The sequence below is a fragment of the Mixophyes fleayi genome, chromosome 6, assembly GCF_038048845.1.
Source record: "Mixophyes fleayi isolate aMixFle1 chromosome 6, aMixFle1.hap1, whole genome shotgun sequence".
Taxonomy (NCBI): domain Eukaryota; kingdom Metazoa; phylum Chordata; class Amphibia; order Anura; family Limnodynastidae; genus Mixophyes; species Mixophyes fleayi.
The window spans coordinates 102,372,514-102,395,489 of record NC_134407.1 but is presented as its reverse complement, the minus strand read 5'-3'; the positions used below and the strand labels follow the sequence as shown (position 1 = coordinate 102,395,489).

The 22,976-nt window shown below is 43.1% G+C and overlaps 1 long non-coding RNA gene across 2 annotated transcripts; it reads right to left on the bottom strand.

Moving 5' to 3' along the window:
- Positions 1–108: 108 nt before the first annotated feature.
- On the bottom strand, positions 109–22,874 carry LOC142161471 (uncharacterized). Of its 2 annotated transcripts, XR_012693405.1 has the most exons (4): positions 22,806–22,874; positions 7,115–7,306; positions 6,800–6,891; positions 109–282 (listed from the first exon to the last, which is right to left on the bottom strand). It is a non-coding gene; the product is annotated as an uncharacterized LOC142161471 (long non-coding RNA). The 2 variants fall into 2 exon arrangements; XR_012693404.1 differs by lacking the exon at positions 109–282 and having other exon boundaries at positions 6,662–6,891.
- Positions 22,875–22,976: the final 102 nt, after the last annotated feature.

Sequence of the window (22,976 nt, the reverse complement as noted above, 5' to 3'; positions counted from 1 at the left end):
AACATATGGAAAGCAGCAATAGTATAATATTGTTCTAGAACAATTACCAACACCAAAACACCCCGTGGAAGATGTGTTTGTGCATACCAAATGAAAAGTTAAAATCCCTTATCTGCAGAAGTACTTGGATCTCAAACTCTTGATGCTTCTTTCCACCAGCACAACGATCTCACTGGGTTTTTGTATAGGTGCCTGCCTTCAGACAATACAGCCCTTTAGAGCAGAGATGTCCAAACTCAATCCTCAAGGGCTACCAACAGGTCCTGTTTTCTGGATTTCTATCTGTAGATAGGTACACACAAACACAACTGTTTTTGTTTTCGGTGATGTTACGTTACCTATACATTATGGTTTGCTTTTTTTTTATGATAAAACATGATGCTAGACTGAGAGAAATATTTCTGGATTTTATTTTAAAAAAAAGATGGGTGTACTGAAACTAATTAGTGATATGTGTATGTCTTTTTATGTACTATTTATCAGGTCTGGGCAACCTGTGAAGATATTAGCCCCAGCATGCTTTGCCAGACAATAGCAGTTATGCAGGGATTTCTAGCTTCACAACACTTGGAGAGCCACAGGTTGCCCAGGCCTGATTTATATATTTTCTGCATGTTCCTACATGTCCAGTAAGTTGTTTTTGTTAGTAGCAGACTTAATTAAATGATAATTTTCCAGCAATCAATTTGTGATTGCAAATTAAAGAGAGACAGACTAAACACAGAGGTCTACTTATACTTTTATCTCTAGTCAAATTCAAATATAACAGCAGGGGTGTCCAAACACTACAGCTTTCTGATTTCAGCATGATTAGACTTTTTTTTTTATAAATTCATTGAAATGACAAATATAGTTTTGATCATTTCTCTCTCGCCATTTTTTGAACAATTGTGGGGAGATATACAAAGACTTTGCATGGTGACTGGCAGCATTGGCTACAAGTTCTTACCTTGATCTGTCATACTGTTCAACAGACTGGCTAATGACAGTCTATAGCAGCCACTCTCTCTATAAATTATTATTATGAGACAGTAATCCTGAAATTGAGTCCACCTTTTAGCTAAGCAATCAACAAATGGGTCATAAAAATACAGCATGTGGGTAGCATTATTCTGTTCGCCATTTGGTTGTTTTAGATAAAATTGTCCTGTAATTGACATACGTGTGGTAACAAAAACAACTGGACAGGATTTTGGTCAGGCAGGACGGTCAAACTTGTGTCCATTGACTACATCAGCGTCTGCTCTAGCATCAGAACATGGGAAATCCGCACTGCAATAAATAGAATCAATAGAACGCTTCAGGCTCATTCTTGTCACGACTCCTAGTGGAGCAAGTGTTCACTGTTATACTGGTAACTTTGGGGTTTGGGACCAATGCCCCTCCACTTTCCCATATGGCAGCAATTGACCACTATATTAATAGAGAAGCACAAACTCTTTTTTATTTTTAAACTTTGGATTGCCAACAAGGACAGAAGAGCCCCTCCCCTGCACCCCATGAATTAGGTGAGCAATAAATTGGTGAATGAGGGATTGGGTGGGAAAGTATTTATTTCCAATAAAGTGTTTTTTCACAATGTGTATGTTATGCTTCCCCCCCCCATTTTCCCTGCAGTGCCTGGATGCCAGGGCATTCCTGCACTTGTAGTACTGCAAGCGCAAGCATACCCAAGCACTTTAAAACTGTCAGGAATAACTGGGGCCTGAAGTTCACCTTATAAAAATGCTTAAATTTACATTTTACAAATAGTTACTACCAGGGGCAAAGCCGGAATAATGTAATGGGCATTCTGGGCTATAGCTCAGGGGTCTCAGGCAGCTGGGGGCCCTAACAAAGATTTTACTTAATAATGTTGGCGATTGGGTCGGTGATGGCCCCGCACTCGACTGTCACTGCTTTTGCCGCCAATTCATACAAGTTAGGCAGGCACAACTAACAGCAAATCTGATGCTATTGGCTGCCCTGCAGTCAGTGTGGGCGCGGTGCGCAGTGCGCTGCTTACTGAAGAGGTCTCCTAGTCTCACAATACCTCCTCACTAAGCAGCACGCTGCCCACCACACCTGCACTGACAGAAGGGCAAAAAGAAAGAAGAGGTGCTGCCCAGAGCCTGCAGGCTACAGCGAAGAAGAGAGGTCCAGGTAAGTACTATTTTTCTATGTATTGGGGGGGGGGGGGGCGCGGAAGGAGGAGTGAAGGTGATACATTGAGGCTGAGAGGGGAGGGGGAGATGACTTGGATGTAGGGGGGACGGGGACGAGGGCCATTACAAATTACTGGGGGCTGAACAGGGTTGTGGGATGAGCCTAATGTTGTCAGCATAGGCATGTTTTTTCTAATGGAAACCAAATTTCAAACAGGCCAAATCCCAATTTCAATAGTATCATGAAGTCTCAAGAGGATATTGGATTCAAAAGGACACTTGAGAAAATAAGGGCACATGATAAACTTATGAATGCTTGATTTAGATTGATACAGTTTTCACAATATTTATTATATTTTTATATTGTTATCACACAGAGTTTGGTATATGTATAGGTGGAAGTGCCACTGTTTATTTAATTTGTGTATTGGTAACATTAGGAGATAGATGGAACCCTAGAAATAAGCAGCATCCATTCAGGAGTGCTAGGGAGAAGTATAACTATAAGTAGATGGGTTTAAATATGGCTCTGTACATTTTTCATAGCACCAGATGCGATTCTGCTTTTTAATATTGGCACCAGATATGGGTCTACATAATCATGGAAATAGATGTGGCTCTGCACATTAATATTTGCATCAGATATGGCGTTGCATTTTAGTTTTGGCACCACAAATGACTCTGCACATTAGTGGTGTCACTAGATGTGGCTCTGCACATTAGTGGTGTCACTAGATGTGGCTCTGCACATTAGTGGTGTCACTAGATGTGGCTCTGCACATTAGAATTGGCTCCAGTTTTAGCAATGCACATCAGTCTTGCACTAGATATGGCTGTGCATATTAGTATTGGCATTGGATATGGGTCTGCACGTTCAGTTTTCCGCCAGATATTTCTCTACATATAAGTCTTTGCACCAGATACGGCTCTCCCCAATAGTCTTGGAACCAAATATAGCTCTACACATTAGTCTTGGCAGTATGAATATCTACTTGAGCTTGCAGCGCTAGCTGTTTCTTGCACCCATGTAAATGCAGTCAGCAAAGGTTCAGTGAACATATAACATCTGTGAGGGAAGCCTGCAGTTATTGTGATCTTTTTATTTTAATACAGCAACATAACTATTTCCAGGGGCAATGGGGCATGATTTCTTTGAGATGCTGGACCAGCGTACAGAGGGTTATGGGCCCTGTCACAGCTTCTTCCAAGAGACCATTTTGTCTAAAACCAAAAAAATTGAAATGACAAAGATGTAAAAAGAGACCATTTGCAGGGACTGCATGTGAGGCACTTAAAATATAGCAGTTTGCCCACCAGTGTCAAATTATATCCACACCACAACAAATCACCTACAAAATTTGTACTCCTTTAACTGCACTCATGCTCCAATATTCAGCATTTAGTTGTCCTCCATGTTCATCAATATCACACAAAATGTGCTATTATCATACATGAAAAGTCTCTTATTCCCCAAATCCCAGTCAGGGGTATGCTGAGGCAAGGGAGTTTCTCTTAAAAACCCCCTCACCATTATCATCAACTCTACAGAAACACTCAGTGACTGAGCGCCCCTCCCATGTGAAAGTTGCTCTCAGCCTATGTCTGATAACATCCCTACTTCCTCCCTGACCTCTAAGAGCAGAGTTCATTGTCAGTCTACATCAAATGTTTATTGTTCTGTCTGAGCTATGTTTATCTAATGAGATTATAAAATAGGGAAATGCTGTCTGGACATCCTCACAGAACCTGATGTTAATTTAAGGAATTGCAATGTTTACTACAGCTAATTGATATGTTTTTTACTTTAATCCCAAACGTGCATTATTCATCATTATACAAACAAAAGAAAATACATATTTATTTTCTATAATATATATAATTAGATGCAACCTAATCTAGATTATTTAGAGCAATAGTTAGATTTGGTCTGAAGACTTTGGTTGGGGTTACGGTCTATAAGGAGACCTGACTAAATATTGGTTATCAATTAGATAATTAAGTTCTTGATATAATAAATATTATGTTTTCAATGTTAATCACGTATGTGCTTCAAAACATACAAAATGTTCATAATTGTGTAATGATTATATTTGCAAGTAAGGTTTAATGTACAAACCTTATTGTTAATATTAAAAACAGAAATAGTAGTGAATAAGGTAAAAATATTGAAAGGAAAAAAAAATCAATGTGAATATAATTGCAAACAGGCATATAAGAAGTGTAAACGGGAACAGGAATATAGCTAGAATCCCTTTGTGTCTTACATTAAATGTATTATTTGCCACTATCTTTCACCACTACTGAGTGCTGTCAAAAATTAGTACAATATTCACATTAAATTCACAGAATTCACACTTCGTGTGTTGCCATATCTCCTTTTGTTCACTCACACGCAGGGAAATCATATCTCTATTCATACCAGCTGTAGTGCCAGTTCATGACTATCCAGGTACGTGTTATTAATTGTATCCACGTATCTGTTATTATATTCATGTATGTCATATATTTAAAATGATTACAGAATATGTAGCGCATTATAAAGGATAATGATGATGATTTCTTTGGTTCCTTATTATGCACTTACATAAACACTTATTGCTCAGGTGTGGAATGTTAGGTGCAAGAAGAGAGATTTCAGTGTATAATTACATTATCTGAGCTGGTCATCAGTAACACCAATGAAGTTGCTATTGGCTAGATCTTTCCAGCATCGCGGAAACTCTTCCAGGATGTCTTGTAAGGATAATTCCTGTTTTGTGCCATGAACAGGTTCCAGTGAGTTGACAAAAGCTGTTAAGTATTCAGATCCACTAGTCTCCAATATGCAGGTGGGATGTTGTAGGTGACTGCTGGAAACCTCTTGCATATATGGATGATACTGTTGTGCAGTGGTGACAGTAGATGCCACCGAATTTATTGCCTGGTGATGTTTTGGCCACCAAAAATTATGATGTTGGGGATCAACTACATTGTTACATAGTTACATAGTTGATGAGGTTGAAAAAAAAAGACACCAGTCCATCAAGTTCCCTCACTTGCATTTGAAATTGATCCAGAATAAACAACCGCCAATCTGCTTCAATCGGGAAAAACCCCTCCAGACCCTATACTGCAGTCCTATTTTTCCCTGTATCCACTACTATCCTTTATTTTAAGTAACGGTCGTATCCCTGGATACACTTTTTTGCTAAATATTTGTCTAACCCTTTCTTAAACATATCTATTGAATCTGCTATCACAACTTTCCCTGGCAGTGAATTCCATATCTTGACTGCCCTTACTGTAAAGAATCCCTTCCTTTGCTGGTTGTGAAACTTCCTCTCCTCTAACCGTAGGGAGTGGCCGCGTGCCCTGTGTATAGTCCTTGGGGTAAAAAGTTCCCATGAAGTTCACTGTAAGGACCTTACATGTATTTGTACATAATAATCAAATGCCCTCTTAGATGCCTCTTTTCTAAAGTAAACATGCCTAAACTGGCTAACCTTTCCTCATAACTTAATGACTCCATACCCTTTATCAATTTTGTCACCCCTCTCTGAAATCTTTCTAGTTCCAAAATATCTTTTTTATAGAGTGGTGCCCAGAACTGTACTCTGTATTTAAGATCGGGTCTTACCAATGATTTACACAACTCTCTGTTCCCTATTCTCTAACCAGTTTTCGACCCAGGTACAAATGTTGTTTCCTAAACCCAGTTCCCTTATTTTGTGAACTAACCACTTGTGTGGCACTGTATCAAAGGCCTTTGCAAAATCTAAGTAGACCACATCTACTGCACTACCATGGTCTAAGTTCCCACTAACGTCATCATAGAAATTAATTAGATTAGTTTGACATGACCTATCCCTTACAAATCCATGCTGATTTGCACTAATAATCTTATTGCACACCAAGTAATCATGAATACTATCCCTTAATATACCTTCAAGTAGTTCCCCCGCTATTGATGTCAAGCTTACAGGTCTATAATTCCTTGGATGTGATTTTGTCCCCTTTTTAAACAACGGCACCACATCTGCTATTTGCCAATCCTTTGCTACTGAGCCTGATGAGATTGAATCTATGAAAATTAAGAATAGCGGTCTAGCTATTTCTGAGTTTAGCTCCATAAGAACTCTTGGGTGTATGCCATCTGGACCAGGAGCTTTATTTATCTTGATATTCTTCAGTCGCCTTTGGACTTCTTTCTTTGTAAGCCAAGTATTACTTTATGTATTATTCCTACTATTTGTTCCTCTCTAGTAAATACTTAAGAAAATAGAGTGTTTAATAGCTCTGCTTTTTCCTTAGTATCATTTATCAATCCACCCATCTGACTTCTAAGGGGTTCTATATTATCTTTTTTAATCCTGTTGCCATTTATATACTGAAAAACTTTTGGGGATTGTCATGCTTGCTTTTGCAACTTGTTTTTCATTTACTAGCCAATCTAATTTCCTTTTTGCATGTTTTATTATTTATTATTGCATGTATTTATTGTTTTATTCCTTGTACCTACGGAAACACTCCTCAGACCCTTCAGAATGAAACAATTTAATATGCTCATATGTAAGTGGCTCAGTGACTGGAAAGGAAGTGCAGTTCTTATTGATGTATTCTTGTTTTTCAATGTATCCCATTTTATACCATTCCATTTTAGGCTGTGGATTGCTGACCTGAGGGACCTGATTACACTGTCGCCATTCCACTTGTTGAGGCAGATTCTCTCCTTCTTGTTCTTTCTGGCGCTTCTCTTCTGAAACCAGACCTAGGAATATAGATATCTTCTTTAAATATCTGTGGTGAGAATGTTATCTTGAATTAGTAGTACTTAAGAGCAAATTCAATATAGAGAAGAAAACTACCAGCCATCAGAAGATATATATTAATGGTTACTTCTAATTAAAAGTGAACATGAAATATGATGCTCGATCCAAACTTTTAATAATCAAGGCCAGTTTTCAGACTTATGTTGTTCCATGTTTAGGTACCTGGATTCTGGATTCATGGACTCCTGTGAGTAGTGAGATGGGCAAGTTTTTCCCTCAGTGAAATGCCTAGATAAGGGTTTATTTCAAATGCTTTAAGCAACAAATCCATGTGGAATTGGCTGTACACTGTGCGCCTCTTCCTGACCTTCCCTCTGATGGAACTGGATGCAGTCACTTGTAGAGTATGCCTGTCTGTAATAAACCAAACATCATATTATAGAATTCTCATACTACACATTATAGAGCAAAAACAATAGCCACTTACTGTATATAACAAATCATTACACAGCATAAGCAAATATTAATATTTATAAACAAATATTTCTTATAACAGTAACATATCCGTCAAAATAGCAAATAAAATGAAGATATTTGGGATTTGTTACATTTTTACTAACTAAATTCCTGTACTAACTTGACATTTTATATTCTGTATTAAATATATAGAATGGAGAAATTCAGCCACAGTACATGGCAATTGATTACCACACGTAGCATTTCATACATGCTCTACATTGTAACTTTATGAAAGAAAAAGAGCACCTATTCAAATACTAGGAATATTTCCAGGTAGTGAACAATGCCACATGTGATAGTAGAAAATATCTCTGTTTTTGTTTTTTGTTCTTTAAGATGACAATTGTGGGGTGGAAAACACTGGAAAGTTTTCATAACATATTATTATTATTATTATCGTTTATTTGTTAGGCGCCACAAGGTTTCCGCAGCGCCGTACACGGCACAAACAGTATACTATACAGGGTAAAACAATACAGAACAATAAACACAAAGTACCAGAACTTCAGAAACTCCAGGCAGGCAAATATTGTAAAGACGGAGCGGAAGAACAGGTCTGGAGACAGGAGGGGAAACGGGCCCTGCTCATACGAGCTTAAATCCTAAGGGAGGGTAAACAAAATCAGGCACAAGAGGGAGCCAGTGAAGCAAAGGGGAGAGAAAAGGAGCCAGGGGAGAAACAGAAGAGGTGGGAGGTTAAGTGGGTGGTTGGTAGGCCTTAAGGAACAGGTGAGTTTTAAGTGCCCGATTGAAGGAGCATAGATTGGGTGAGAGACGGATGGAGCGAGGGAGGTCGTTCCAGTGAAGGGGGGCAACTCGGGAGAAGTCTTGTATTCTAGAGTGGGAAGAGGTGATCAGAGTGGAGGAGAGGCGGCGATCATTGGCCGAGCGCAGGGAGCGGGCGGGAGTGTGAATGGAGAGGAGGTTAGAGATATAAGGGGCAGTAGACTGGGAGAGAGCCTTGTAAGTGGTGGTGAGGAGTTTGAAAAGGATTCTGTAGGGGAAGGGGAGCCAGTGTAAGGCAAGACAGCGAGGGGAGGCAGAGGAGGAGCGGCGTGAGAGGAAGATGAGTCTCGCAGCCGCATTAAGTATAGAGCGGAGGGGGGCGAGGTGGGAGCAGGGGAGGCCAGTAAGGAGGAGGTTGCAGTAGTCGAGGCGGGAAATGATGAGAGCATGGATGACAGTTTTGGTGGTATCTTGAGAGAGGAAGGGACGGATGCGGGCAATGTTACGGAGTTGGAAGCGACAGGCTTGGGTAAGGAATTGAATGTGGGGGGCAAAAGAGAGAGAGGAGTCAAGAGTGACTCCTAGGCAGCGGAGTTGGGTGACAGAGGAGATAGTGGAGTTGTTAACGATTATAGAGAGGTCATGATGAGAAGGGAGATTGGGTGGGGGAAAGACAATGAGTTCAGTTTTGGAGATGTTAATTTTAAGAAAGCGCGAAGACATCCAGGATGAGATGGCTGAGAGGCAGTCAATTACACGAGAGGATGGAGGAGGAAAGATCAGGAGAAGAGATGTAGAGTTGAATATCATCAGCATATAGGTGATACTGAAGACCGAATGAAGAGATGAGAGCTCCAAGGGAGGAGGTATAGAGCAAAAAGAGTAAAGGGCCAAGAACAGAGCCCTGAGGGACTCCAACAGGGAGAGGGGAGGGGGTGGAGGAAGAACCAGACGTGGATACAGAGAAGGAGCGGTTAGCAAGGTATGAGGTGAACCAGGCATGGACAGAGCCAGAGAGGCCGAGAGAGAGTAAAGTTTGCAGGAGGTGGGGGTGGTCCACGGTGTCGAAGGCCGCGGAGAGGTCGAAGAGGATGAGTATGGAGTAGTGACCCTTGGATTTGGCAGATAGGAGATCATTGGTAACTTTAGCCAGGGCTGTTTCAGTGGAGTGGAGGGGGCGGTAGCTGGATTGGAGAGGGTCAAGGAGGGAGTTGTCAGAGAGGTGTTTGGTGAGGCGGCTGCAGACAATCCGCTCAAGTAATTTGGAGGCGTATGGGAGAAGAGAGATAGGGCGGTAGTTAGCAAGAGAGGTGGGGTCGAGATTGGGTTTCTTGAGGATAGGGGAGATAAGAGCGTGTTTGAATGAGGATTGGACAACGAGTGATAGGTTGAAGAGGTGAGTGAGGTAGGAGTAGGCAGTGGGAGAGAGAGAGCGAAGAAGGTGGAAGGGGATGGGATCGAGAGGACAGGTAGAGGGTGGAGAGGAAAGAATAAGGGATCAAACTTCTTCACCTGAAGTGGGGATGAAGGAGGACCACAGCTGGTTAATGGCGGGAGGTGGAGTGGAGAGGGGGGCGGAAGAGCAGTGGGAGGAGGAGATGTTCTGTCTGATGGCTTCAATTTTAGAAGAGAAAAAGGAGGCAAAGTCAGAAGCAGAGAGGGAAGGTGGGACAGTGGGAGAGGGGGGGGAGAGGAGTGAGTTGAATGTGGCAAAGAGGCGGCGGGGATTAGAGGACTGAGAAGAGATAAGGGACTTAAAGAAGGATTGTTTAGCGAGGGACAGGGCAGAGCAGAAAGAGGAGAGGATGAATTTGAAGTGAAGGAAGTCAGCCAGGGAGCGAGATTTCCTCCAGAAGCGTTCAGCTGTGCGAGAGCACTTTTGGAGGGAGCGGGTGAGTTTGGAGTGCCAGGGTTGGGGAATAAGGCGACGTCGGCGGATAGAAGAGGCCGGGGCAACGGTGTCCAGGGCAGTAGCGAGAGATAGGTTGTGGAGAGAGGACGCCTGATCCCTGATCCGGGCAGGCCAGAGAGGGAAGGGGTGATAGGAGAGTATCAAGGGAGGAGGAGAAGGAGATGGGGTCAATGGCGTCAAGGTTGCGCCTGGTGAGGGTGGCTTTAGGCGGGGTGGGAGCAGGGGCAGAGGACAGAGTGAAGGAGAGGAGATGGTGGTCAGAGAGTGGGAAGGGAGAGTTGGAGAAGTCAGAGAGATCACAGAGGTGAGAGAAGACAAGGTCGAGGGAGTGACCAAGACAGTGGGTAGGGGAGGAGGTCCACTGAGTGAGGCCAAGGGAGGAGGAAAAAGTGAGAAGTTTGATGGTGGCTGGGTCAGAACAGTTGTCAATAGGGATGTTAAAGTCGCCCAGTATAATGGAGGGCAGGTCAGAGGAAAGATAGTGGGGGAGCCAGGCGGCGAAGTTGTCAAGAAAAAGTGAGGTAGGGCCAGGGGGAAGATAGATGACGGAGATGCGGAGGTGGATGGGGGAGAAGAGCCGAATGGAGTGGACTTCAAAGGAGGAGAAGGAGAGGGAAGGTAAAGTGGGTATAACCCGAAAAAGTGCAGTTAGGGGATAGAAGGAGGCCCACTCCCCCACCTGGCCACTCGTCTGGTCTGGTGGAGTGGGTGAAAGAGAGGCCGCCATAGGAGAGAGCAGCAGGGGAGGCAGTATCAGAAGAAGTGAGCTAGATTTTGGTTAAAGCAAGAAGATTAAGAGAGTGAGAGATGAAGAGGTCGTGAATGGAGGACAGTTTGTTACGGACAGACCTGGAGTTCCAGAGGGCGCACGAAAAAGGGAGGGATGGAGAAGGGGAGATATGGATGAGATTGTCAGGGTTGAAGGAGCGAATAGAATATACCAAAAATAATTTCCTTAGAACTTAAGACTGGAATATATGGTTAAACAATGAAAGAGAAAGCAATGCATAACCAAACCAGAATACTTAACAAATGTTGAGTTGGCTATTAGATCACTACATCTAATCAAATCCCTATGGCCTGATGGGCTCAAGTGTAATTACTACCAAATGGTAAAAGAGGATCTGTTAGTCAGCTGGTGGCTAGTGAACATGTACGCGCCTTCTCTCTCCTACAGGAAAAACTGGGCTACCCCATTGAAGTTCTGGCTATACTTGCAGGCCAGACATTACTTACAGATGAAGGCTGTTATGGAGGGAGGAAGTAGGAGCCTGACTAGTTTAGACGAACTGTGCTGCATATCCACAGAAGCGAAACACACCATCTCATCCTTATACCAATTACTCATTACTCATCTCTATCCCACTCTTCCTAGCTATGCTGATGCATGGGATAGAGAACAGGTGAGGTCTACCTCCGACCAGGTTTCGATTCAACCTTTCCAGTACACTCTGGCGAGCTCCACTAGCCTTTCCGTGTTGGAGACACGGTACAAGGTTCTTTCGTGCTGGCACAGGTGTCCTCCCCAATTGTGCAAGATGCATTCAGGTGTCTCAGGGTCGTGCTGGAAATGTGGTTTGGGGACAAGTTCCCCACTCCACATTTGGTGGTCATGCCCTGTAATAGCGCTGTACTGGCGCTGGGTGAGCAAGGTTACAGAGGAAATCCTGGAGTGCCTGGTCCCTGAAGGCCCTGATTCCAGGCTGTTTGGCCTTACAGACATCTCTCTTACCCAATATAAAAAATCCTTACTCTGCCATTTGAGCAATGCCACTATAGTGGTTATCCCAATCCATTGTTGGTCATCTACCTCTCCTGACATGCGGAAGTGGTTTAGACTGATAGATCTTTACAGGCGCATGGACGACATCTCCCTCTCCGGCCAAAAGAAGGTAACTGAATACACGGCAATGTGGCTCCGCTGGCTGGACTTTAAGGAGTCTCCGTCTTACAGCTCCCTCGTGAACAGTGGATAGTCACCTGACGGGCATTAGGGTGGGTGAGCTGGATCATTGGCATACTGTTTGCACTTCCATCTAGCGGCTATTTCCTCAGAAAGTGGACATAACATCTTGTGGAGTCCCCTTTCACCTTCCACCCAACTTTCTTCTCGCTTTCTCCCACTCCTCCTCTGTACTCTTTCTTCTATCTTTCTCTTTTGTTTGTCATATATTGTTTGTCCTTACAGTTTGCCTCACTTAATATTGGTTGATGGACTACGATGTTTTCAATTGAATGCACTATTGTATTTTGTTTCATCTCTCTACTACCAATAATGGAAAAAAAAATAACTGTATGGAGAAATATCAGAATTCACAATTAACATTGACAAATCTATTAGTTTGTTTTGGGGAAACAATACACAACCACCTTTGCAGTGAACACTCGGACTTCAGTGGGCCATGCAATATATCCCTTATTTTGATATTCAGCTATCCAAAAAATATAAACAAGTTATATAAATTGAATATAACGCCTTTTTTTTTTTTTTTTTTTTTTAAACAAATCAGATTATTTGGATTTTTTAAAAAAAAAATGTAAACAAATAAACCAAGTAAAAACAATAGTACAAAGTTCTCTTAAAATACTGTATCTTTAATATATTCAATTTAAATGACTTGACAATGTCACCAATCATGGCATGGCACAGCAAACTACACACAAATCACAACACAAACTGTAAAAGAAAAGAAACAGCAATGATGTTAAAACAAAGTTACAATAGTTGGCAATTGCCTTGCCCAATTTGTAAATCGGAATGAGCCTACACATTAGGGTGGTTACTGAACGCCTTAAAAAGAAACACAAGTTTTGCAGCTTTGTCAGTACCCAAGCAGTTTCTTAGTTTTGACTGCACCAAACCAAATGTGGAAATATTCTTTCTACTGAAGCAGATGATGCTGCAGCTGTTAGCAATTGCTCTACTGCTACTGTGATATTTTCATTACCAGCTAGTTTCTGAACCAATCGCACCAGTCTATTGGTGCCACTGTTGACACAACATCGTGGTTAAACAAGAAGTCATTAAAAGGAGTTGATTTTACAGTGATAAGTTACTTCTTTAAACTGTCCTTTCTCTCTGAACTTGAAACACTGGTGTTGTCTGGTGTTGGTCATTCTCTCTGGATTCTGGAATTATCTGTTTCTTTTCTGGACTTGTCTGTTGCCTGTACCAAATTGTATCATATGAGTCATAATTAAATTAGGTCAGCAAGCAATAGCCATAGATACAGACCTTTTATTAGTAGTTGCAGATAATCAAAGGTCAAAGGACTACGGTCCATATTGCACAGTATGCCAATTACCATTAAACTTTTTTTTAATGGTGATTTAAATGAATGATTTTTTTAAAAAAAATAGTGATTAAAATCAGGATTTAAACCGTGATTAAAATCAAGTTTATCTAAATCGGCATACCCTGCTAGGTAGGGAATAAAAATGGTAACTTTCCCTAAGTTAATATATCCACGGGAGGGAGAGTGGAGGGAGATGAAGTCGAAGTTGGGGAGGGGGGGGCTTTATTGGTGGTTGTGATGTGTTTGAACTTCATGACAATCCCGTTGTTGCACTTTCAGACATTTTTGTCAATATTTTCCCTTTTTAATTGGTATCATGGTAGCAGTAGAGCAATTGCTAACAGCTGCAGCATCATCAGCTTCAGTAGAAAGAATATTTCCACATTTGGTTTGGTCCAGTCAAAACTAAGAAACCGCTTCAGTACTGACATGATTAGCCTAATAATGGACATATAAAACAAATTAAACAATCCTCCGATGCAGCCAAGTAAGAATCCCATCTCAGGCGTCACCATTCTAGGGATGGCAGTATTCAGCCCTTGCTCTACCTGCTGTTCATTTATTGGTGGAAGAAAGGAGCACAGTGTGACAATGTTCAACAGTAATCCTGAAACTCAGTCCACCTCCTATTAGCTAATTAATCAAAAAATGGGAAACAGGGGGGGTGTGGCTTGCCGTCCAAGATGGACGGTCAGACTTTTAAGCTGTCCTGCTTGGAGATACCCTTCTCCTTCGCACATCCAGCCTGTAGGTGACAGAGATCCCACACAATACCCTGCTAGTGCCATTTTGGGGTTTGATAGCCCTGGAGGCTTGTAAGCTACACTATCCCGGTTTTGGCACGAAGATCAACCCACTGGTTCTACGGGAGGATGTTCCTCCTAACTTACACCATTACAACATCATTATACTTATTCAGCATATACCGGTAGGGTTCTTGCTACCTGAGACCTTTGGAACCCTCCTCTGAACCGTGCCGTCTGTGAAAACGCGTGGAGGCGGGACTGTCTGCATGACGATTGGGCTGGCTCTTGTGAAATAGGTGCTCCGGCTGAAGACACCCACTCTAAAGTGCGTACCGTTGCTTACCTGCATCCAGCTATCGCAGTCTTCTGAGGAGCTTCTGCTGCGCATGGTGCTGTACCCGCTCTGTCTGTCGGACACTCTGCCTGTCAGACGCTGCAGCTGTGGAGGATGCCTGGACAAAGAGTGCACCCCTGCAGGGGTTGCATGTTAGCTGCTGGGTGCAGTTCTCCCCCACAAGAGTGCTTGACATGGTGTCTTGTTATTCACCCTGACCGCTGTCTGCATCAGAAGTTAGGCTCCCCATTTCGCATAACACCGGAGTATTAGACCACCTGTATCCTCACCGTAGAGGTGTCAGGCGCCGTCACCGCACTGTCCACAGGTGGCGGGGACGGACTCTTGTTCTCATTGACGAGCTGTGCCCCGTAGCCTAGCAACGGGACGCACTTCCGCATTTCGGCTGACGCTGCACGCGCATCCCGTTGCCAGGCAATGGGACGCTTCTCTCTTTTATATGTCGGCGGTCAGGTGCATCTGACCGCTGGAATCTTACTCCACCAATCAGAGGCTACCTGCATACATATAAAGCTTCTCCATTCTGGTGCCAGAGATAGTTTCACCAGCTCCAGCGTTTCTTTATCCAGTTCCCTGTTCCTGCTATTGTTGTATTATTGGTTCTGACCCCTGGTTTGTTCCTGACTATTCTCTTGTCCTGCGATTTGGTTCTACTTGCTCCTCTGGATTCTGAACCATGGCTCGTGTCTAACCACTCCTCTGGACCTTCCCTGTGTACTACACTATCGTTTGGTATTCGACCCGGACTGCATGACCATTCCTGTTCTCTATCCACTGCACTGGTAACTAACTTGGAGAACCGCGAGCTGCGCACCTCACGCAGCCAAGTCCATACCTATTTGCGGGGGTCCCTGGTGAATACTGGGAGTGCGATAGACTCAGCGCCTCTCTGTTTAGTTGCGTCAATGTCAGTCAATGGCACCCATAGGGGGGTATTCAATTGTTAGCCAGAACCGCTAAAATCCCGCGCTCGAAAAATATTACTGTTAATACGGTAATATCTCGCTGGATTTCAGCTCGCAGCTCCCGGAGCTGCGAGCTGAAATCCAGCGAGTAAATTACCGTATTAACGGTATTTACACGCAATATTACCATATTAACGGTAATATTTTTAGAGCGCAGAATTTTAGCGGTTCTCGCTAACAATTGAATACCCCCCATAGAGTCATTAACATTACAAGAGGCTTGCACTGATCTGCCCAACTGTGCTTGCTAATGAGTGCCTGCTATTGACTCACTGTTTCAGTCCATACATCAGAATATTGTGGGTTTCTCAGTATACCTACGACTTAACTATATTGTGTCTTGTAAACCAATTTAAAGGACAGTTAATTGTTATTCACACGGGCCAGCACTTGAGGGTGCTTCGGTCCTGATTTATCCATTCAGCTTCTCATTCACTGGATATAAGACAGGCTTGGCTAACCTTTGGCACCCCAGGTGTTGTGAAACTACAAGTCCCAGCATGCTTTACCAATGTATAGCAGCTTATTGCTCGAAGGGTATGCTGGGTGTCACAAATCACCCTACGAGTTGAGTTATCAGAACCTGTTGTTGACGAGAGCTTCACCTATAGCAACCCCCTTTCCCACAGAACCAGATATGTTTGACGGTACTCGGTTGTCCCCAGGACTTATTCTTGAGTAGTGATAACTCAACTATGGTAGTTAGGCACCACAGAGGACTTGACAGTGGGATGCTGGACCAGATAAAGCAGGAACACTGAGTTAGTAACAGGATGCAGCACCAGACTCCACCAGTATAACAGATGATTGGCAGTGTGAAGTAGAGGATGCTGTAGTATCAGCTGTGGCCTGTGTGAGATGGAGCTAGAGAGCAGCACAGTGTCAGGGAAAATGCCGGAGCAAGATTGAGCAGTAAAACTGTACTGTGAAACACTGCTGACACAGGCAAGTCTGATGGACCGAATAGCTGGCACCACGATCCTGATGCAGGGAGGAGATCTCTCAGACGAAAAGGCAGAGACGGAATCCAGGCAGAGGTCAGGGCCACGAGCAAACAAGCAAGGTCAGTATTCAGACAGAGGTCATGGTCACGAGCAAACAAGCAAGGTCGGTATCCAGGCAGAGATCACAACAGGTATCAATCAGGAAAAACAGGCAGACTATTCAGAGAACCAGGATCACGGAGAAGCCAATAGATCTGATACTTGCTGGACCTACAGTTCACCACCAGAGAAAGCTCCAACATTAACCTACTGTACCAGCGTATTATACTGTCTGTATAATCCGAGTGTACCCTTCCCATAGGGGGGGTTTGGTTACTCCCTCTGCCTCATCAGCACTTCTTCACCAAGAGCAATCCCATGCTATCCCTCTGATGCATATCTGACACAGACAAGTGGGCATAGCCATGCCGTTCTACCCATACCTGCATGATAGAATAACAATGTTCTGAGCCTTTAACCTGTCCGGTGCATGGACCATTCACTATTGGAACATTCAATGTTAACCAAACTAGAATGCCTAAGAACAAAAAGCCCGGATCCCAGTCGCTTGTGTAATACCTTATTCCGAGCAGCTCCACCTCTAACAGATAGCCGTCTCCACCCTCCCTACCCGGTAGTGACTCTGAAATGGACTCCGCAGTGGATGATCCATCTGCTCACTCCACCAAAGAGGACACTGCCGCTCTCCTCTCTGAAATGAGAAACATTAAACAGATTATAAAAGATGAGGAGTCCAAAGCCATGTCCAATCTGTCTTCAGAAGTGGCGGACATAGGCAATTGAGTTGATAAACTGAAGCGGTCTCAAGGCGAAATTATCCAATTTGAAAAATTCTCAGAACAAGAATTTGTTTCTATACGCAACAGCCCAGAGTCTCTGCCTGATAAGCAGGAGGATGCTGAAAACAGAGGCAGACGCAATAACCTATGAATATGTAATATTCCGGAGACTGTTGAAGGGCCACAACTTGAGGACTATCTTCTTAGTCTTTTTGTATGCTGGCCCCCTCCATCTCGGATGACCTGCTCCTATTAGACCGAGCCAATCGGGCGCTTCGCCCCCGATCGCAGGACGCTGACTTCCCAAGAGATGTCATTCTCCACATACACGATTATAAGGAGAAAGAACAAATTCTCTGTGAGGCTAGAAAGCAACCTGTGATCTCAATAGATGGGGGTCACGGTCCTCTTGTTTCAAGATCTGGCCCCGTCTACTCTGTTCAAGTGGCGGGAGATGAAACACATGACTCAGGGTCTCAGAGATCATAATATAAAATACAGATGGGGATTCCCCTTTGCCCTCCAGGTACAGAGAGAGGGAAGAATACTATCTGCTAAATCCCTAGAAGATGCTTGCTCTATGCTTCAGAAACTGAAACTCCCACTGCCTGCCTCACTTCCATCAGCTCGTCCTCTTGAACAGGGTGCTACCCCTCTACCGGAAAGAGTGGCGAAACAAGTATGGCACTCTGCCAAGACCACAGAGGCCAACTCCTCTGTCACCTGGAGAGATGTCGGTGGACCCGCCTGGGCCTTATCTTCCCCCTTTGAGGCATCCTGATACTACCAACATGAGTACCTTCAAGTTAACACCTTTCCTGGACTTTAATGTTTGAAATGTTATAGTTTGTGTGTGTTTCTATCGCTTGTTTAACCCCTGCAGAAGTCGCGTTTTCCCTTTTTGGGCCCCAAGCTCTCAAGGACTTATTCCACATGCGGTCTCTGTTTGCTCATCTGTAGATAAGTCTGCTATTCTTTTTTGTTTTTTTACGTTTGCACTATATACCATGTCTTCTCCAGTTTTGGTTTTGATGTTTTTTATGCTGTTATATATTACCTTGATGTTCCAATATCACATTTTTTTGCCAATGTCCCATATTGGTCCTTCCACGCACCACGGACCTCTGAGCTTGGCATTCTACACTACCCTATCTGGCAGATGCCAGAGCCACACCATCCCACTCTGGTCTTTAGGACCAGCTTCTGACACGTATGGATTGTAGGCCTTCTCGTTCCCTGGTTCCAAGTTTTTGCGCTACTCATTTACGTGACTTTATTGCTACCATAGACAGACCTACATCTCCTCCCCAACTGAACCGACAGATTTCTAATAGCTCTAAGGCACTGAAATCTCTCCTCTCCCAACACCTCTTGTTTGATACATGGCAAGTTAGGGAGCCTACCACGAAAAACTTCACTTTCTTTTCACCAGTCCATGGCATGAACACGCGCTTGGACATGGTCTTCCTGTGCATTGACCTAGCTCAACATATCCTTGATGTTGACATTCACCCCAGCTAATGGTCGGAACATGGCACGACTACGGTGGACATTGTGGGCCCCCAGTTTGGGAAAAAACAATTTAACTGATAGAATCCCCTTAACCATCAGCTAAAATCACAAAGACTCATAAATCCGTGACTACTAAACAAATAACTTTGATCCCTCTGTATCCCCAATGCTTCTCTGGGATGCCCATAAAGCAGTGATACATAGCAGCTTGATCAGAGCGGCTGCATACACCAAAAACATGAGAAATTTGCTGAGGTCTCTAGACATGTAACTAGTTTAGATAGAACTCACAAAACTTCAGACTTTCCAGAGGACTATGCTAAACTGGTGGCAGTGAGAGGTAATCTAAACCTTCTACTTTCTAGCCGAGCAGAAAACTCTCTCAAATACCTGAACAAAACTTTTTATGAAAAAGGAGATAAGGCGAACAGACTGCTGGCGTCTGGACTACGTTCTAAAATCTCCCAGAGCAATGTACTCTGTATTAAGTCCCACACAAGCGGCTTCACTCAGGATCCCAATAAGATAGCAGAAGAGTTTAGAGGCTTTTACAGCAAACTATATAATATCTCACAATCTAACTCTCCACCTTCAGCCAAGGCCTCAAACAATTTCTTTCCCAGTGCCGCCTACCTAGACTATTGACGGACACACTTGAACAATTAGAGATGGATTTCACAACTCAGGAAATATCTGGAGTCATCAAAAACTTGAAATCAAACAAGGCACCAGGCCCTCACGGCTTCACGGCTACGTATTATAAGACATTTAGTGAGATTCTTTCACGGTATCTTGTTGACATGTTCAATAATGTGTTAAAGGGTGGATCCTTTTCAAAAGAGGCCCTTGAGGCCCGTATTATTGTTATTTCACTTAAGGACCAAGTCCATTTTATTCCGAGCAATCAGGCATGGGATCAAACCAGAAGAGCAGTTAGCCTCAATCATTGTATTAACTCAACTAAGACTCCAGCCGTAGTACTCTCCCTGAATGCAGAAATCGCCTTTGACCAAATTAACTGGCCCTTTATGCTGGAAACTCTTCAGAAATTTAGGTTTGATGGCACCTTTCTCCAAGGTATTCAGGCTTTATATTCTAATCCCTCTGCTATGGTTTCGGTAAATGGGATGTTATCCTCCCTGATCCCAATCGCTAATGGCACTCGTCAGGGGTGCCATCTCTCCCCCTTGACTTTTGCCCTTGTGATTGAGCCCCTGGCAAGCAAAATTCGCTTCTCCCCGGATATCAAAGGTGTTACTGCTGGTTCCGATGAATATAAACTCAGCCTATTTGCAGATGAAATTCTCCTCACATTAACCTCCCCCCATAACTCACTGCCAAATCTGTTTGCCACACTCTCTGCTTATAGTTCCATCTCAGGCTATAAAAGAAACCTTTCCAAAACTGAATCCCTTATTCTCCACATACCTCCCTCAACCCTGGGTCTCCTTAACAGCAACTTCAGCTTCTTCTGGCGTCAGTCTAAGCTAAAATACCTAGGTGTCTTTATTACCTTCCACTACGACTCTCTGAGGCATATTCAATTCCGATCCCGATCTGCAGGATCGCGCCGGAACGGGCCGCAAACCTAATCCCCGGTACCACAATAACGTGGATTTTCGTTCGCAGCCCACTGTGTTATTGCGGTACCGTATTACCGGCAGTAGTGCGCATTTTCCACGGTAACACGCGTTACCGCAGATCGGGATCGGAATTGAATATGCCCCTCTGTATGCAGAAAATTTCCCCACCATAATCAAAACAATTAAGGTAGATCTGCTCAGGTGGCAAAAAATTATCTCCTGGCTGGATAGAATAGTCGCCCTTAAAATGAATATCCTGCCCCACTTGCTTTATGTTTTCCAGACCCTCCGGTGCAGGTGCCCAGGCCCACTTATTGAACTACATCGCTGGTTCTCTTAGTTCGTGTGGCAACATAAACCCCAGCATACTAGTTTTTCCACTTTACGACGGTTAATGGTGGCAGGGGCTTTCCGGACATCCGCTTATACTACACTGCTACTCACCTGAGTCAAGCAGTGGTGTGGTTTACAAAAGACAAGGCCCTTGGTGGATTGATTTGGAGTCTTTCTGCTGCTGGGTGCCATTCTTGGACTCGGTATTGGGAATCACAATGGGCGATAGACCTCTCTCACTGCAATCTCATCCAGTTGCTTTATACCAATTTGAAACTACATTCACATATGTATGCTTAATGCACCATAGGCATGGTGTATATTACATACATCCCAAAATTTGGGACAGATTGCACGCACTGCCATGAAAGCTGCTGTCCCACTACACAGGGTATTGTCCACGTCACATTAAGGGCTTGACTTCTTCCCATTAACGCACCCCTTCAATGCTGCGCACACCTGCCGCTCTTACTCCCAGCATTGAAGGTGCATCACTTAGTGGGACATATCTCCCATATATACCAAAAGTCCTTCAAAACGGTACTGTCCCACCTAAATCAGGAGAGTTGGGAGGTATAATATTGAGGGGTCACGTACAAAATGAAAAAATAATGTGATTGCACACATGAAAAGCCATTTGGATCTATTGTCTATATTTATAGATCACACATATTTGTGTAATGTGGAAAAATAGGTCTATTTGAGCACCTTTGTATTTATCACTGCTACTTGGTGAATACATTTATTATAGTAGGATTTTCCAATGAACTGGCGTCACAGGGTGGAAAAGTCACATGTTAAGGACAAAAAAAGACCACCCCTATGCTGTGAATCATACTCATAAATGATAACATCCCCTACAGATTTAGCAGTCTATAGCAGTGAACTATAAGGCTTTAGCTCGGAAATTCCAAAACCTTGCTAAAATAGTAACAGAGTGGTCAAGGGATTCTTCAGTTAGGGGCTTATTTATCAATAGGACAAAACCCCTAAGTCCAGCGCAAATGGGAGTTTTTTGTGATTTTTCTAATCTATCAAAGCCCTGGACGGTAGCCTTTGTAAGGGCCCTTCAGCAAACTTTCCACATGCAAAGCAAGTACCACCGCTGTCCTCTGATTGCTACCGCCAGCTCAGAAATAAAGCAATTACCTTTTATCAGAAAAAAAAGTATTTTTTATCAATTTTATATTTTTTAATAACTTTCCATAAAATGACTCCTCTTTCTGCTGTTACCAAGTATTGCCAGTATGATCTTTTATTGTTAAATTGTCCGATAGAAGATAAGAAATCTTCCATAACACAGTGTCTTAACAAATACACTCCTTAAACTTTAGCTATAGTGAAAAGTCTCTGTGCTGACATTATACAACCTGTGTCACTAGCAGTGGTGGGACTACATAGCTACCAATACTGTAAAATGATTTCTAGTGACACATTAGAGTTGATTCCCCCAATCACATCACAGGCAATAGTGTCTCAGCAGACGTCGAGACCTACAACTTCCATCATGTCATGTTTTTTTTTATTATTATACCAACTTTTTTATTATACTATTATTATTTTCACAGATTTGTAAGGCGCCTCAGTGCTCCGCAGCACCATACAGTAGGAAAAACAGTACATACATAAAACAGGGACATACAAGGAACACAAAATAAACGCAGACATTAAATCAAAGGGTATGAACGACCCTGCTCATTAGAGAGCTTACATTTTAAGTGGAAGAGAGCATAGCTGAAACAAAAGGAGCAAATGTAACTCAGAGTGGAGGTTGAGAAAGTTGAGGGTGCATTAGTGTGAATAGTGTTATCATGGATAAAGTACTATATAATTATATTATTATAAATATAAAATAATATATAATAGCAGCAGCAGCTATTTATAATTCCACATATTATAGTATTGTAATGCACTTTTTGAATTTGAAATACTACTCTACAATAAATGTAGATTTAGAAGGCATAGATGGTAAAAACAAATGGTAGTAATGGTAACTGACATGCAGAAAAAGATTAATTTTATTGTGCTGTTTGTTAATTCTGAAAAATAATAATCGCTGGGACAAAGCTTTAAAACCTGGGCTTGTCCCTGTAAATTAGGGACATATAGCAACTGTTAGAATTACAAGACCCAGCATGCCCTCCCAACCACAGCATTGACTTGGAAAGTCACAGGACGCCTACCTCTGCTACAGAGCACACCTTTCCTGCCTGGTACAATACTTGTACAAGATTCTGCTGTCAGCTGTCTCCACGTCACTCTAATCATTAGGGGACGGAGCTGTAATATCATTGGTACAGTGTATAGATCCGGCTTTCTATTGGCTGCCAGTTGAGCGGCGAAGGTTGGGAGGG